Genomic DNA, 14,824 nt, shown 5'->3' on the forward strand with positions numbered 1-14,824 from the left:
TATATTTGTAAACATTAATAAAGTCACCCCTCAGTCTCCTCCAAGCTAAAGAGCCCCAACTCCCTCAGCCTTTCTTCATAAGGGCGATGCTCCACGTTCATCATCTTTGTTGCCCTGCGCTGGACCCTCTCCAGCACTTCCCTGTCCTTCTTGCACTGAGGGGCCTAGAACTTGACACAATATTCCAGGTGTGGTCTCACCAGGGCGGAGTAGAGGGGAAGGAGAACCTCTCTGGACCTACTAACCACCCCCCTTCTAATACACCCCAGGATGCCACTGGCCTTCCTGGCCACAAGGGCACAGTGCTGGCTCATGGTCAACCTGCTGTCCACCAGGACCTCCAGATCCCTTTCCCCTATATGGCTTCATCCTCTCTCTCTTTTTTTTTTCTTTTTTTTTCAAGTAGGAGAAACATTTTAACATTATTCTCCATGTCAGTCAGACAGGGAACAACATTCTCAGCGTCCTTCTCTTTTTTATGGGCTGTAATTTCAGAACAGACTGTGAATAGAAGTTACCAAGAGTTCCTTGAGGAAAGTTCATCAACCTAAAACAGCCTACCAGCTGCTGACTTGAGCTGTGTCAGAAACAAAGAAAATATTCTCCTCGACTGGGCAAGGGGAAGATGTTATTTCCTTCCTATAAACCAGGACTTTGGCAGGGGACATGTTTTGTAGAGCCTTCCTGACACAGAAAGGTTAGTGCATGGGGTTTCATGATGGTGGTAATGGGATTAGACGATCCAGTGATCCCTTCAGGTATTATATTCTCAAATTTCACTCATGCTCCACCTCTCCCAAATTCATACCTATGTTATGAGAAGAGGAAACTCAAAAACTGCTGCAGAAAATGAATGAAGAGACACAAAATGGCAACAGCTGAGACTGAGAAAGCAACTAAAGTCTGATGGCTGTCTAGCTTCATGTGACCTCTCCTCCAACACTGGTGATGCAAAACACTCATGTGGATTTGAACTGCTAGAAGCTTATGTCCTACTAACATAAGCAGAACTTTGTCACACACTTGAATTTAGGTATGTGTTTAAGCAGTCTGTTGCTTAGCAATGAACCTGGGCTTCTGTTTATATATTTTTTTGTGATCAAAGGACTGTGTGAGACAGTAGAAAGTACAGCAGCAGCTGTTTCGTACACTTAACAACTCCTTCCTACTGTTATATCATGAAAAGGACTTAGGCAGAGGCAAGAACAAGGTTTCAGAACAACATCTCTTTCCTGGCACACCCAGTGCTGACCCATGACTTTCAGGAGCACTCCTGTTCTGAAAACATCTTTTTCTTCTAAAGCTGATGTTTGTGTTTGAGTCTCATGCAGTTAAACTGTCTGTATGTTATCTGTAATTCACTATCCAATTATTCTCCCAGTTCCTTTCTCCTTTCCAGTTTGCCTGGCTCACAGACATATTTTCACTACAATTTTTAACTTCCATTGTCACCCTTACCTTGCTTCTCTGGAGCTCATAACTTCTGGCTGCTTCAGTGAAGATGGTCTCTCCCCTGCCAGGAGAGTTCTTTGCAGGAAACTTAGACCTAAAAGCAATTAACCTGGGCCATCACTAGTGCCTGTCAGTTTCTAAACATAGTGTCCAAGCTTACTGTAGGTGCTGTCTCTGCTTTTATCAGGCCTGGAACATCATCAATTACCTCCCCACTCTGGGGGACAGCATGAGGCTGACCCTGCCCTATAGTGAAATCCTTAGATCCCACATAGCTGTCTTGTTGATCTGAGCTTAAGACAGTGAATGTCATTGATTTGCACGGTTTCATCTGCCCTTTCAATCTTGTCACTCTTTTCCTTACCACAGTATTTGTGCGTTAGTTTCAGTTCTACATTTTTTCATATTTAAGCCCTTTGAAGAGGCAGTGGGAGTGAGAGTTGATTTTACAGATAGCTGAATTTACAGCTGGCAAGATGAACCACTTAGTTTATGAAGATTTCACTTGTAGAATAAAGTCTTTCTATTTTGGAAAAAAATCCTGCAAATTAATTATACTTTTCTCCTACAACAATTTTAGTCTGTTTGCAACAACCCACAGATTTTCATTATAAAAATCTTTACTTTTCTACCTTACATCTTTACCTGCAAAAAATCCTTACCATCATATTAAAAGAGTTCAGGGTACAACTGCTTAGATACACAGAGCTGATTTTTCGCCAGAATTATTATATGTCTGGGAAAATTTTCTCACTACAGTTGTAGTCAGAACTGGTAGAAAAGATCTCATTTTCCCTACCTCTCTGATGTCTTTTCAACTGCCTTTTTAGGACTCACAGATATTTTTGTCAGAAATAATCTACTGTTTCTCTCAGAGTCTCTTGACACCACTTCTTCTAATGCTGCTGCCATTCATTTATGTATTCATTTTATGTGCATTGATTTTCTAGTGAAGGCTATCAGACTGACAATCTAAAAGTTGAAGAAATATATTAAACACCTTGGGAAGATACATCTCTTGCCCTTACACAATGTCCAGTGAATGTGGCTCAGGCCTTACTTGCAAGAGCAATAAAAAGCATTAGTGACAGGTCTCTCTTTGGCCTCTTGTCAAAGTCTATGTGTGAGGGAGCTGAATGGACCATTTGCAATGATAGAACCTCCTTGTACGGCAACTAAACTAGGATCATTATATATGGGTACTGCCAAATGGCCATGAGACAGTAACAGCAGCTGGTTATAATGTGATTGTTTTGAATGCATGGCTTTGATATAAATACAAGTATTTTTACCTCTGCAAGAAACTTCAGTTAAATTTTGGCACCCAGCTATTTGCTCAGTCAGAATTCTTACAGACAGCTTTTCCGATTTGCTCTAAAATCATCTGATCATATTTGCTATAAATCTAATAAGCAATTTTAGATTTTGCAGCATCCAGAAATAGTGGCTAGATTGCGTAAATTAGCTAGTAGTTCAGATCTAAGCCTGTGTGTCTCTAAATTCAATTGTCAATGTGCTTTCAGCCATAGAGTTTAAGTGCTTGGTTTGTCCTATCTCCAAGAGTAAAGCTGTTGTGAAAAAAAGGCAATAGATTCATAGGTCCAAGTGACAGCTCTCAGATTAAGAGACCTAGGTGTCCACTTACAAACCTTAACTAGATGTCGAAGCTCCCAAAAGAGTCAGTGTAGATTCAGTCAACAGCTCATAGAGACTACAGTGATTTTAAGATGACCTATATTTAGTCAGCTGAGATGCTTTCTGTTTTCCACTGTCTGTGTCTTCTAGATCTCTAGGATGGGATTCAGTTGTCTAAACACATTCGAGTGTTTGTTTTGGGTGTTGTGGAGTGCTCAGCACTCAACTACCCTAAGTCGTGATTCATGTCTGCCACCCCTGTGCAGGCATCTCAGAGACCCACGTGTGTCCCAAACAGCAGAAGGTGCCCATGTTTAGGCTAATGAATAGAGTTGACTATAGTGGGAGCTCAGACATTAGGTCATAAATAAAGATGTATTTGTAGACATTTACCACTTAGAGGGGTCTGTGTGAAAAAGACACTAATCAAGAGGTGACCTGACGGTCTGGTCCTGTGGTACAGAGGCTCTGTGAGGACAGGGAGGGCAGAGCCTGTGCCGTATGCTGCTGCTGTCTGCACTTAACAGTTATTGGACAAAATGTGCAAGTGATGCTGGGAATAAAGACTAATAAAGACTAATTTCTAGGGATCCCTCCCTCCTGAATACTGTCCTGAGTTTACCAGAGTCAGGCTACATCTACCTGCTATTGACTTTCTGTTTCTGTAGGTTTTACACAGTGATCCACTGCAGCAGCTGGTGTAGACAGTGATCAGTCCATGTTAGGCTGTACCCAGTCTGTTTAAATGCATTGTAAGAACACACTTTGAAAAACTGTGTCAGCAGAAGACATGAAGGCCAATACCAGACATACTAAATGTTATCTGCACATGTGTGCAGACATGTGTACTGTGGGAAAAAAAGTCCAGTGTTTTGTCTTGGTGCTGTGAAGGTTTTTTGTCATGGAGCACAGACCCAGACTTCTTCCAGTCTATGTCAAGTGATGTGACATAACTGATGGAAATTTGTAGCTTCACGATATGCCAGTGTGACTCAGCTGGGTTAGTCCCTTTTCTGCAACCAAGCCAGTTCCTGCAATATTGCATCACCTTCAAACTTTGGGAACATTTAAGCATGCACAGACACTGCAGCATTGCTTGTTCTACTCCCTCACGACTGCACAAAAAGAGAGGTGTACGTACACACACCAAAAGCTCTACCTGATGGATCAACCCTTTTGCTGGGATTTTAACATTTCTGCATCAGTGGGATCCCCAAATTTTAAGTGTGTGAGAGGTAAATTAGTAAACAGTTGGAAGGAAGGGGCAAAAACTATACTTCAGCTGGGACTAAGAATGGGAAGGCATATACTGTCATTTGAACAGCAGCTGGTTCTGGGACCAGGAACCTGAGCTGGACCTAAGCACAAGACAGCTGTGGGGACCCTGTCTGCTTAGGAGCAGCCACTCCAGGTCCTGAGCCTGAACAGACAGAAAGGAGACGTAGAAGGTACCCACAGTGCTGGCAGAGCAGGTGGCAAGGACTGCCTCATTCCCCACTTGGGAATTTCCTGGTCTGAATCCAATGAGGATCCTCTGAAGAGGAGAGGAGGCGCAGTTGTCCAAGAGCAGTGGCACAGCTCTCAGAAAAGAGGCAGCAGCAGGTGACAGGATTCTTCAAAAGCAGGTTTTTAACAAATGGCGCTGGGTCTGGCTGTGATTTTAATGTCCTGAATTGATCTTAGTTACAAGTCATGTGCAACTGAAATAAGGAAAAGTGTAAAGAAACAGAAACAATATAAAGTTAGGCAACTTGCTGAAGCAGTATGGCAATCACTGTTCCTCTTAAAAAGCCCTGGAAACTGTTGATACAAGTGGCAGCCAAGATTGCTAAAGAACTTTGATTTTTTTTTTTCCTGTTCTTCAGTTTATTGATTTTGTCCAAGTGACAAAGATAATTTTCCTCATTTGCTGATATAATCGATTACTCTCTTTTTGTGCATTTCCTGGTTTTCTTTTCTGTAAATGTTTAGCTGCTGGGAAATGGCAGGATGTAAATGGTCCACAACTGCTCAACTGCTGAAGGCTTGCACTGTGGGAAAATTCAGGGATCCTGGCTCACCCCGTTACAAGGATTGAGAACTTGACCTGAGTCTCCCTTGGTTCTCATCTAGCCCATTTGCCTGGATCTCCTCCACACAATAATCCATATAGGCAGAGCTGTACACAGCCAGGGATCACCCTAAGATAAAACCACCTTGTGGCAAAAGCATGAAGCTTGATCTTGGAGAGCAGAAGCACTCTGAGGGCTCCTGAATTCAGGAATCAGCAGTGTGGATTGGGAGCCCTCCATCACTTCTCCCCCAGTGTGTGCTCTCAGGATCCCCAACAAGACAGACAACATTTTGGAAATTTCAGAAAAAAGAGTGACTATATTTATTGTAGACACCAATGGGGGGGACACAAATGCAGGAGTAAGCTGCTGAAATGATGTTAGGCTAATTATTTTTTTCTAATTGATCCAGTTTTCAAGAAAGAAATACAAATACTTTGCCAGCTTCTTTATCATTAAGGACATACACAAGTGCTTTGCTGATTCAGGACGCTGTGGCTGTGGAAGCTACATTGCTCCATTTACATGAGGGCAGAATTAAGTCTAATAACACAAAATTAGGAAAAAGAATGTAAAGGATTTTCACAATGGAGGTTGTGCCTGCATTCAAATTAGAATGGGAAAAAACCTCACATGAGAGGAGAGGTTTCAGGTCTACCAAAATAGTTTGTGGACTTTGAGATCAAATTCCCGTTTTTTTAAAACAAATGTTTTAGTGATTATTCCTTGCAGAAGTAAAATCTTATTTCATTTAGGGGGAAAAAAAAAAAAAGCTACAGAATCATTTTCATAAATGTAAAAAAATGCTTGAAAACCAAGTATTGTTGCTGCTGCTTTTTATGTTGTGAAAAACAAATCACTTCAGGATTGACCTGAAACAAATTAGAAAGTATTTTTTAGGTTCAGCCACCAAACTGAAAAATCAATTATTTGCACATGTCTAATTAGGATTGTAAGAAAAAGCCTTAAAGAAGAGGAGCATGAACTGTTTTTCACAGCTCAGTGTTCTCATTTTTTTTTTTTGCTGTAGTTGCTCACAGGCATTGCTATAACCCTTTCTGTTACAGTTAGTTATGCAGGCTCCAGTGCACCTTTTTCAATTATTAGCAATACACAGTATCCAAGCTGTCTCTCCTTTGAGCCCCATTATTAAACACAGAAGGGATCTAAGTAGCTCCTTTGCACTGCACAGACAGGAGGTAATTTTGCATGCACGGCTGCTTGCTTTCAGTAGGTGTGCGCTTGCCCTGTGTACAATAACCTCTCTGCAAGTGTGTATTTTATGAATAAAATTTAGGTTCTGATGTTTCATTAGCACATGCTTAACTCACAAGTTCATGACTTAACCTGGACTACTGTTGGATTAAAAATACCAGTTTAATGTTTTATTAATTACATTGTCAGGGTACTCAGGTTACTAGACTAACTTCCTGGTGCTAATATCTTGGACATATATCTAATATCTTGGGCAATATCGAAAATCCTCATGCTAATCTCTTGGTGCTATTATCTTGGTCAGTCTTTTTTGCTTAATTAGGACCTTTATGAAGACTGATACCTTGGCCACTACTATTTCAAGCTAAGCCTTTTCACTTGTTATACTTCCCATTTCAAGCTGGAATTACCATCACTTTGGTTCTGTGTTCTGCACTTGAATATTTTCTACAGAAGAGTATAGTTTTCTTGTTGCACAGTTGCTTTCCATTTCTTCCAAATAAAATTGGTTTGCTTGTTTTGACAGTTCTTATTATCTCTGAAAAGCTTTACTTAAAAGTACTATAAATGCACCCTGCAGTTTTCTGCAGCCTGGATTCCACCTTTGTCCCCATGATTTAGAATGGCAATAGTGTTTATCTTACTGCATGATGTACACTTTATCATATGTCACTTTCTATTTTAAATGCTTTGCCTAAATTTGGCAAAATGACTGAAAAGAGAAGAGCACATGAGTACAAAACATAAAATATCAGATGAGGTCTTCAGGAGATTCTCCTTTTCTAGTGTTGCTGATATCTGATCTGAAACCATTCCAAGTAGAAATATTTCGCACCATTGTATTTAGAAAATATGGTGTTCGTATTTCTATTTTAACACCACCTTAGCATGGGGCTGAATACCCAGACAGTGCCCTTGGGCACCTTGTAACGAACTGTGCTCATTTTGTTTCCTATTAGAGTGGGATCTAAACATTTTAAAGAACCCAGGGCCATGAGGAGCTATGCATTCCTGTATTAGTCCTTTCCAATATATCCTTATCTTTTGCATCTGTTGTTTTGTTATCAACCTAAAAAGACTCCAACAAAGGCTATAAAACAATGTTAGTGTAATTGTCACCTATTTTGCAGAGAAAAATAGCAACTCTCCCCACATCTTGTTTGCCTTTTAAATCTGAGAAGAATATCAGGTTTTAGGTTGCAGTAAATACTTCTTCACAGACTGTCATGTTCATTGTTTATTCCAAAAGCTGCTTGTGTTTCATAATGAAATATGAGTACAAATTGGTTGTTTCAAAAGTTTCAAACAAATGGCTCTCTGCATTTAGCATTACTTGGTTTCTTGCTTTCATTTCTCAACTGTCATGATTCTTACCTACTGCATCTTGCTACACAAACAGCCTTGTAGTTTGGGTTTGAGCTTTTTTCTCCATGTGGAACAGAAAAGACGTGACATTTCACAAACACATTGTCCTTTGTTTATTAGGCAAATAAATTATATGGTGCATTTTATATCTTAGAAAAATACACAAAGCCCTGCTGAATGGCTTGTAACTGGGCGAGGATTATGCAGGCAAGGGAAAATGAGGTATAACAGTGAAATGACAAATCCAATCACAATTGGATGAACTGAGTACAGGTGGGTCTATCATCTAGCTTGGACATGTCTGGAGTCTAGGCATGAGTGTCAGGTAACAGACAGCTTACTTTAGCATTTGCAATACGTGTTTTTACAGTCTGTATTCTGTTCTTTTATGGAGAATCTCCATGAAAACATTATACCCTGGCAGACTGTTCCTTAGCATTGATGACCTACTCTGAAGCCTGTTTCTGGGTTATAAGCAGACTTCCAAGTAGTTTCCCAGGTGACTTTCCTGAGGCATGAGTCTGACAATGCAGAGAGAAGTCTTATGGACTGAGGTGATAAAAATAAAACCATGATTGTGATGCCTACTGGAGTTAGCAAACTACTAGATAAGTTTCAGAATAGTTAGAATACACGAGTATTTTACAGCAGGGATCTCAGGTCAAAGGGCTGATTAGCGAACTCATTCCCTGGAAATTATTAGACTAAAGGAGCTCCCTCTTAATCCTGATGAAAACACCTTCTGCTGAATATTTTACAGTAGTAGCAACTTTGCAGAGAGTGTTTGTAAGTATTATTTTTTTTCAAACATAGTCTAAGAGATCAGTGTGGTACAACACTAAATTCGTTAATTTAGTTTCAACCTTCTCTCCTGTGCTGAAAGCTGCTGCATTTTCCCTTGAAGTCATGGACTGATTTGAAAGGTTCCCCAGGGGTCTGCTGCGAGGGGTCTCTCTTTGTTACCTGCTCCTGGAAGAAGGGGTGTTCTCTGTGCCTGCCAGGAACGACTTGCTCAATACAGCACTTGGCACTCCCAGGCCCCGGCTGACCCTTCCATCCTGGCTGAGAGCATTCAGCCCCGTGTCAGGGTGCACCTCTTGGGGGAAGCATTACACTGACGCTTTCATACTTCACCTCCAGCGGCAGAACGTGAGCTGAATTTGTCAGCTTCCCTTGGCCTCAACTCTAGCACTGGAAAGATGCTGTGGAAAATTAATGCAAGCTTATTTGAGCACAGGAAAATCACAATCTTAATATCGGGGTTGGAAATAAAGTGGCAAAGGGAAAAACAAAACAGCAAAATGTAATTCTAAATCACCTCCAGCAAAGCTTTCATGACTCACACCTCTCTCCATTGGCTTCTGGAGAGGAATTTCAAGAATCAAAAGTTGTGCATAGCAGCAGCGTCTTGCTCTCTCCTTACTTCTATGTATTTGCACATTAGGAATTCATTGCTTCCTTGGGAGCATTCCTAAAATTATTCCAATATTTCAAGCCTGTGATAAAAATCCGCAAAGTATATATCATTAAGAGAATAAATTGTAATTGCATTCTTGTACAGCAAGCTCATCTTTATTTTTCAATGTTACATTTTGTATTGGAACTCTGTCATAAGTGGTTAATTCCCATTTATTGTTAGTTTGGGGGACTCCCATTAACAAGCTCCAGATAAGTGAGGTTCTTAAGCATCTACTTAATTTTAATCACAGGAACAGCAGAGGTCTCTTACAGTACCGAAACTTGTTTTAATAGAGTTAATGTCAAGAAGGTTTCAAATCAGTCTCTCACAGTTGCATACCTGAAATCTACCCAGAAATAGTTGTTCTAGCTTGAAAACTCTGCCCTAAAACATCACAGATCATGCTGAGACAGAGGAGAAGGATGTAAACCTACACCTCATATGTCGAAAGCCAAGTTATACACAACTTCTTGTGCGTGCCTGCACATTGACACCTACAGCTTTGTGAACTATGAAAGAACATACTTACAGAAATATCTGGAACAGTGTGTTGCTTTGGAACAGAATTGTCCTGGGGTCAGTTGCTAAAGAGTAATTGTACTGCAGTCAGCATAATGGTTTGCATGTTTAAAAGTGAACACATACTTCTGTATTACATGGAATTACATATTTCACACATAATAACATCCATACTAACAGATGAGAGGAATAATGCTCAGCATGGATGAAAACCAAAGTAACAAAAAGCCCAATCTCAAAAGGAGGCAGACCACTGTTCTCCTGGGAACAGTGTGCCATGAGGAACATACCTTTCTGGGGGTTACTATTGCTTCCATCACCCAAATTACATTGTGAGCACATTGAAGGAAGACATTAACTCTACTAAGAGCATTTGGTATTATTCAGCCTAACCAAGACATGTAGGCTCAGCAGGTTAATTAGCATAACGAAACCTAAAGTTCTCAGTACCTCTTGAGAGTACAATATCTTGTATTTTTTTTATCTTTTCTGAGCTTTCAAGAAACAATTTTTGTTCTCCTCTTCCTCACCTCCAATATAAGCAACCTCACAGGTCTGTCAATATACATGTATTTAAAATTTTGAGTCTTTACAATAATGAAACACAGTCAAGGCCCTGTTTTATAGCTGGTCTTATCCCAGGGTGCTGGCTGGCCTTTTCCTGTGTACTGCAGGATGCTTTCATCTGCAAGATGACATTTCCAGCAGCCCTTGAGGGAGTCTTCACTGTGTTGGGGGCATATAATGGTTCTAGTAATTACTGTTGTTTTTTGTTTTAATGACAAACATCTATGTGTATGCATACATTGTATTGTCAGTGCAGTAATTCAGGAGCACATGGCTCCTACTTAAATATTTACTTTATACTTTAAGAAGTTATATTATTTCATCCACATGTAAATAAGGTATTTTTTCAGGAAGATGAATTTACTCTTAGCTCTGAGGAATTGTGCTGTGATTATACTGCTGAAATACACCATCTCTTTCTATAATACTGATTCCTAAAAAGTACTCAGCGTCTTCTAGTTACTGAAGAAATATGGTTAGCATACTGCTCTTGGTAGCAGAATCACCTCAGATTTTATCATGGCCTGTCACTTGCCAGGATTTTTCTTTTCTTTCCTTTAGTAGGCTTGAGATAGCCCTCTTCTAGTAATGGGTTGGAGTGTCTTCCTATGAAAACCCTACTCAGGAAGAGGGGGAACTGGATTACCCCACACATCTATACAATCCTTCTCCCCAAAGATTGCAGTGTAACCAGTGAACAAAAACACAAAACCAAAGCAGAATGCTTGATTTTTCTTTCTCTCCACACATTTGTATTCAGCAGAATTTAAAGTAAACACCTCCTAAATCCCTTCTGAATAATTTAGCTTGAAATGTTTACCCTTTGACAAAAAAAGCACAAAATAACTAGGAAATACAAAGTCCTGAAACCATTCCCAGAAGCCACCATTGCATACACTGTCTACTTATTTCAGTTCCTTTATGCAAGGCAAGACCTTAGGCTTTCTGTTCAGCACAGGGCACAGGGAAATACAAAAGACACTCAGCTCTCCTTCCTCATGGGAATGGGAATCTCAAGAGAAGAGAAAGAGCACCAGTTCACTGTGCAGGAAGTTACTGCAGCTCACAGTGAATGTAATTCTCCACTGAGAGATGTTCAGCATAGCTGGAGTTCTCTTTTCATTTAAGAAGAGAGCTGCAAAGTGATACACGTTTTGCTATTTACATTTTTAGTATACTTATGATTTTATGATGATCAATTGCCATAGTATATGAGACTACGTTCTTATGACACAAGAATCTCCTGTTCCTGAGACCCATTTCATACAAGTTCCAGAGCAATGGATTAAATAGTAAAGGCTGAAAACACAACGTATATAACAAGGTACTATATGAAAAATGAATATGCTTTATGTGATGCTTCCAAGAAAACAAAGGCCTATCTGTTGAAAGACTCTGGGAACGAATAAAAATAGAAGCAAGATTTAATGATGCAATTGAACAAAGAGGCTGAAACAGGCTCACTATTACTGTTAAAAATATTATTTAAAAATCAACTGATTGAGATCATAAAATGGAATCTTTCAGTTTAGGTGACTAACAAGAGAAAATAAACAAGAAGAAAAACTTTTAATTGTATCTTAGAAGTAAATGAAAGGAAAAGACAAGGAGGAGCCCAACACCAGGAAAGGAGAGAAAGTAATGGGTAAAAAAAAGGCTGGGAAATTCAAAGTATTTCTTATTTCAAGTATCATGAAAAATTAGCTCTCCTACATGGTTAAAATAATATGAATGCAAAACAGAAGAACCTAAGCTCAAGCCCCTTTGAATATTTCAGTTATTCTCAACTTTGGGAGGTCCTGATGGAATGTATTATAGCAACTCACAACTGTGCAGCAATATTCTTCAAGAAATCATGGAAGCCAAGGGAACCTGGTGGGAAAGATATTTCCAATTTTGAAAAGGGTATTATGGAATGGAATGGATTTATAAAAAAATACCATTTTGGTGACCAGGAAGAATCAAGAGTAAATTATTAAATGCCTTTTGTCAGTATCTGAAGGATAATTATGTAATAATAAAAAAGATGGCTGATTTGTCGAGAATGAAACACTCACCCACTGCAATTTCCTTCTTCTCCAGAGAAAATCACCTATGGAGAGAGAGACAGCAAGAGGATGCATCTGGACTTCTGGCCTTTAAAATCTTTTGACATGGCACTCTCTCAAGCAAGTCTTGTAAAGATGATGGTTTTGGCAGGTTCACACCTAAAAACACACATGAGCTTCAGAGCTATTTGCCAGCCATCCCTTGTCAGGTTCTTTAGGGCTCTGTCCTGTGCTCAGTATTCTTCAATATCTTTTTAATAGTTTGGATGAGAGAACTTTCATTAAAAAATGACTGAAGATGGCAGGTAAGGTTTCACTGAAGATGATCTTGACAGTCTGAAGAATCATTTGACATAGAAAAGTTAAATTTCAGTAAAGGTGAAATTCAATATACTGCATGTGAGGAATTAATACAGAAGAGAGCCTTAACTGATTGGCAGCAATGACAGAGAGACGACCTAGAAGTTATAAAGCTTCACAGACCAACTCTGAATTAACAATGTCATGCTTTCATAAAGTCATACATCATTTTGGATTGTCTGGAAGGTGGCTGTTCTGCTGTATTTTGCCCTGGTGAGGACTTAGTTGGAGTACTATATTTAGTTGGGCCATCGTATTTTAAGAATATTGCAGTCAAAGAAAATCTAGAGAAAGCCAGCAAAAAAAGAGCTTTGGAAAACTGCACCCATTGAGAAGTTTGGAATTATATGGTTATATTTAGCCTGCATATAAACAAACTAATGAAGGGAGGAAGGACACGAAAAGCCTTCCAATCCTGTAACAGGTGTTGTTTTGTTGTTGTTGTTGTTATTGTTTTGTTTTGGTTTTGTTAGCAGAATAATTCTCTTTTGTACTTAAAGTCTTCAAGTCCATAGATGGTAGGGCAACAAGTAAATAGCTTAATTTGCTACAGATTTTGTTTTTATGTGAAAATACTTTATAATTTTAAGGTGAGCAAAGCATTGGGAAAGATAGTCTAAGAAGGTTGTGCAAACATACTACCTAGAGATTTGTAGATACGTTTAAATAAGCCTTTCTCGGGAATGCTCTGTGTTCACTTGTTGCTATTGTAGTGAAGGTACCCTTTCTCAGCCTTTGCTTCTGAGGAGCATTCTTTTCATGTTCTGTGTATACAAATGCTTACCAACCAGTGTAAAATCACCGTACTTGATTCAGCTCTAAAGGCAGCCCAATGCCTGCTGGGTGAAGAGATGGAGTTTGTCCAGCTGAGTCCCTGTATGATTGCCTTGCTACAAGCATACCCAGGCTGGCAAATTCAACAGCCAGGAACCCTCTTCTGCCAGCCTCCTTCAGACTCAGCTCTACCCCCCTTCTTAATGGGCCACCCACAAGGCTCTTTCATGGCTATTATAGCCCACTTTGCCAGAAACATATTGTTTCTCATGCCAGCTCTGAGCCTTTCATCCCAATATCTAAGCCACTGAGCCCTCTTTCTGCAGGCAGCTCCCAGTCTGTTTCACTTCTTCCTGCTACTCCAAAAGCCAAATAGCCTTTGGCTTTCTGCTACTGCTGGTGGTATTTCCTTTTCTGTGATGGAGGAACTATTAAGTTCTCTCATGGACGTACACCAAAATAGAATCAAATGAGACTGGTGTCTCACTGCTCATCTTGGTGTGTGATTTCAGGGAAAACTGCTGCTTCTCAGATTAGAATTTGGCTGGCTTGAAAAACTGTCATGGTAGGAAAAAACTGTCCTTCACCAAATTTAGCATCCTAAACCTGTTTATCAGAAACAATTCTGAGGGTTTTTTTTAAGAGACTTGGACTTTAGTTATGTATCAGGCAACTTTTTCCATCCTTTCTTAGAGAAATGAAAACATCTTCTTTGTGCATGGAATTGCTTCCAACTTGCAACAAAACCATTCCTTCAAGAATGTTTATTATATTAAGCCTATAACTAAATAACTTCTTACTTTCATACATTTAGACACATCTGAACCGTTTTCTGTGGCTGAACTGAGCTTTAAGACAAGCATCATATTTCCATGTTTTTTCAAAGTGCCAACAGCACCAACATCACCTGGCTAATCATAAGAATTTCTTGCACTTTTTCAGGTGCAAAGTGAAGGAAACCATACAAAGAACATGAATTTGCATGAAAGACAGATTTTCATAAGTAATATATTGGAAAATACCCATATTACTTCGGTGTCACAAAGGGATGGATTTAACTACTGGTACAAAAACCACATTATTTGCAAACAGATGTTTAGAAAGTCCTTCAGATGTCCTATTTCAGGTGCTCCATATAGATGAAATTTAATTGAAGTGACCATGATTTTCCAAAGCAATGTGCAAACATTCATGGCTTGAAGTTAAACAGAGGCTTCCTGTAAGAGGCCAGTTAAGCAGAAATGCAAAGTGATGACATTCTGAAAATCTCTTTTGCTTGAAAATTGAGTTCCTTGTCTTTCTAAAGAGCTTTGTGTGTAAAGATGCCTAAAAGATAAATATTTGTACTATTTTTGATAAAAACAAAACAAAACACAAAA

Source organism: Nesoenas mayeri (genome assembly GCF_963082525.1).
Source record: "Nesoenas mayeri genome assembly, chromosome: 1".
In the NCBI taxonomy this organism is placed as follows: domain Eukaryota; kingdom Metazoa; phylum Chordata; class Aves; order Columbiformes; family Columbidae; genus Nesoenas; species Nesoenas mayeri.